The 4020-nt window shown below is 48.6% G+C and overlaps 1 non-coding gene across 1 annotated transcript; it reads left to right on the top strand.

The window, feature by feature from the left end:
- The first annotated feature begins 2384 nt into the window (after positions 1-2384).
- LOC126541007 (U2 spliceosomal RNA) lies at positions 2385-2572 on the top strand. Its single transcript, XR_007601598.1, has one exon. It is a non-coding gene; the product is annotated as a U2 spliceosomal RNA (small nuclear RNA).
- The last annotated feature ends 1448 nt before the right edge of the window (positions 2573-4020 follow it).

The raw sequence follows: 4020 nt of genomic DNA, 5'->3' as shown, positions 1-4020 counted from the left end.
AAATATTCCCCCGCAAACATACGAGCAGTGCGGCTCGCGTGCACTGAAACACGCGTGCCGTTCACAGCGTCATCAATTGACGTACTAGCCATGCATGCGAGATACTATCGATATGTATGTCTCGCATCGTGTTGGCGTGACGTAGCACGCGTTGGTGCTGTAACATATTCTTGGATTTTTGCCTGAAGTGACACAGACCTGTCCTGTCTGCTTCTAGTCTCCGTCTGTGTCACTTCGCGCTACAATTGAAGAATACGATAAAGACTTACTATTCCACAGACAACCGCTAGTTGATTAGTCGCGGATTCCAAACCGATCGTCTATTGCGGGCATGGTTCAACCGTTCAGGATGGAAGAAAAGGAGCAGGAGGAGAAGGAAACTCTTTAATGAAAGGAAGAACAGCTGGCTGGTCGGCGGGCTCCCTATATGGTCGGGGAGTCCGTTGGTTCTTCCCGTCATCTTCAATTTTTCTGTCATCATAGCAGGCTGTTCGGGCTAAAGCTGGCAAGTTCACTCTACCACTGCTCATCGGTCGAACTGGGCATAGCGGGAAATTTAATCGTATTACCATGTCTCGACTATAGCACAACGTACAGCAGTAGACTTCAGGGAGCTGTGGCACGGTGCACTGGATGAACACAACAGAAAACGACAGAGCCATGTCATTGCCCGATATAAATATTATTGCGATCGCCATCGTGCGGATGCTCGAGGCGCGTTGCCGCCTTTGCCATTGCCACCCCTATCGGCGATGGCACCGCCATCGCTCTGTTGACTAAGTACCATTAGCGCATGTGCCACTCGTGCACCAAACATTATTGGTTCTCCGGATTCGCGGAGTGCGCTTAGGTGCAAAGTGCTCAAGCAAAGTGGATGCATCAATCTCACTGTTCGCCGACAGAGCCACGGCAGCATTCCGGCTTCTGCATGCGGACACGAGTCGTCGGGGCATGATACGAGTTCACTAGCGTTTCCTGTGGAGCTGTTGTGTGTATGCATTTGCCTTAGCGGAACTGACAAAGCGTCAAACGATTGTTGCATATTATTCTACTGAATGCTGACGAGCGCCGGCCGTTTCCCATCGGTATCATCTCGTGCACCGTCAAGGTGCGACAGCTCCGTTGCGACTGATGGTGGTCCATATCATGGTACCGTTGTAAAACACCTGGTAGTGTTTAGGGATCCTTCGGCCCAGCAGCAAATGACTTGCGTGCTGTGTCATGCCAACACAATGCACCCATCCATCACTAGAACACCGTCCGTGGAGCTCAGGTGCAGCGCTGAACCTTGCTAGCACTGTCAACGTCGCGCCTTTCGAGTGAAAGTGGTCAATTTTCAAGACACGTTACGTTTACTTTGTTGGCTTCAGATGGGTTTCAGGTATTTGGGCTTGGGCTATCTTATTACCACCAACGGAAAAAGCAGTCTGTTACGTGACCTCAAGATATCGTAGAGCAGAAAAATGACATTTATTGATACCTCTCCATGCCGACAATGCGTAGCAATAGTCAGCAACACTGAATAAATAAATTTGATATATACGAGTGCAATAAACCGTGAACCCTCGGAGATTGCGTGATATTTTACTACCTGTGTCATCGTTCAAGTATGCGCTAACTTACACGCGCGCCCAGGGCTTCAGGGTGTTCGGACACAACCCACACTTTTGCCGCGGGCGTCGAGTTGAAGTGCTTTGGAAGACAAGATCTCCGTTGCTGATTTGACGGTGGGTTGGCGTGTCTGTGATCTTGCTATCTGGTAATCCGTTCCACTCACATACAAAAAAAACAGTGCAATTCCACTCTGAACGGGGATGACCAGCGAACCTAAGTATTTGGGTCCCTTAACGACAAACTGTTCATCTTCATGGGTTAAACTCTGTTCGCACATAAATGGAAGGCGAGGTGCGACTAGTCTCTCCTGCACTTTGTTGAGCCTCGGAAGATGATGGTGCACCGTGGGTATACATAACCATGTATTCTTGAGAAACGCGGCATGACACCATTTACAAACGTATCCCGGCATGCAGAACATACACGCACTTCACCGCACTCCGAGGGCACACACTGCTTCACCGTAGCCAAGGCGATCGCGTGTTGGTCGACGTCGCGCAGTGCAGCAGTGGTTGTGAGGTCACTCGAACACCGCAAGCGGTTACACACAACACAGGCCAAATCAAATTGGTTCCCCACAAACTTCCGCCTCAGGTTATATTTATATATACGTTCGCGTGGACGACGGGACAGTTGGCCCGGGGAGCCGGAGCAAACTAGAGACGCGTAGCGTTGCGACGGGGCCACGACCACGGGAGAGCAGAAAACAAAGAAAGGAGATACGCAAGCACTTGGACTGCAGACAGAGAGAGGCCGGTGCGAACGTAGACACGGCCTAAGCAGGCGAAAGTACAGTGTCTGTCCTTATCAGCTTAATATCTGATACGGGTTGTATATGAACCCAAGATGCTAAACTTATTTTTTTTTTTTTGCAAGTTGGCGGAGTGCTTTAAACCTGCTTCACCTCCTCCGTAGGCCGGACCCGTATCGCACCCTCTTCGGAATCGGCCCATGTTTTTGCTATATGGGCATTGGTCTGCTGGAAACTATCCGTATACAGTTTCGCTGTAAAAGGTTAAGGAAGTGTCAACGCTAAGTAAGGACAAGATTTTTGCAACTAGTTTGACAAGTACTTCATGCGACAACATTGTCGCATGAGATACAAAAGGAGCGAATAATGAACAAAAAGGAGAGGCAGAAACATAAAATATAAATAAATTTATCCATCGCATTCCTTAAACAACTATGTACACTGACCTTGCCCTATTTGGTGTCGAAACATGGTTGTCCCTTTTTTTAATGCAACCCCTACACTTTGTAGTCTTCTAGCCAGTAAGTGTTACTAGCAGGCATAATGCGCTATAGGCGAGGTTGGCCTGGCAGACTTGGCCCTCAGCTTGGGTGACATTCAGTCCGTATCTGGCTCTGCAAGCGCTTTTCTTCTAGTTGCATTTCAGAGACCATGAGCAGAAGAGAAATTCATCGGGAACGTGTAGGAGAGTCCGTTTCTTACAGAAGAACCGCGGAAAGTGCTCAATAAGGTGTCACGCATTCCCCTGTCAAATGGCTGCAATTTTGTGTGTGTGTGTTTCACCAATATTAGAATCATCCTTACGCGTCAACTGCTTTCACAATGCAACCAAGGTGCAGGTGTTACAGTGTTCGACTTCCATACGCAGTTATTTACTTATGCACTAGGTTATTCTGATGGGATCGTAGTTAGGATATATTATGTAACCATAACAGTTATAGGTCCGAAATGGAATTTGCAGTAGTCCAATTGTTCTCTCTGTTACAGCGAAGATGACGGCCATTGTCATCATCTCTATGTTGTCGACCCCAGACCATCACCTCGCCCTTAGTTTCAACTTCGCCATAAAGCGACGATAAACTTCGGCAGGTTCTCCCAAACGATGAAGCATCTAACGCGCTACCAAGGTTCAGCTTCACTCGGGAACTCCTCGGACGGCGTTCTAACATTACAATGTAGCCACATCCTGGGGCAACCTCGCATGCGAAGTCCCCGCTACACACCTATGCAAACAGCAATCTGGCTGCCATTACACGTCTCTCAATTCTTGCCGCACGAGGAATGCCGCTACTGACGCTGCAGGTGTCCAATTCGACACCGCTCAAAAAGGAAGACGTAAGCGCATTTAACCTGATGTGTACTCTTTGTTCCGGTCGGACCACTGCACGCACCACGAGTGGTACGCGCCCAGCTGCTCAGCAGGAACGCTAGTGCTAGACTGCACAACGCTCATGCCACCAAGCTAGGAAGAATGGTTATCTGGCTCCATTGCAGAGCCGATTTTGCAGATCGTAAAAGTTTGTCCACTTGGCTGCATCGTCGTGCACGAAAAACGGAAGTTTGTTCGTGGTTGCTAGACCGAAGATAATTGTTAATAATTCACCAGGTGAAATTTTAAATGACAGCGTATATTTTGCCGCGATTATACAAGGAAC

Source organism: Dermacentor andersoni, chromosome 2, assembly GCF_023375885.2.
Source record: "Dermacentor andersoni chromosome 2, qqDerAnde1_hic_scaffold, whole genome shotgun sequence".
Taxonomy (NCBI): domain Eukaryota; kingdom Metazoa; phylum Arthropoda; class Arachnida; order Ixodida; family Ixodidae; genus Dermacentor; species Dermacentor andersoni.
This window is presented reverse-complemented; position numbering and strand designations above follow the sequence as displayed.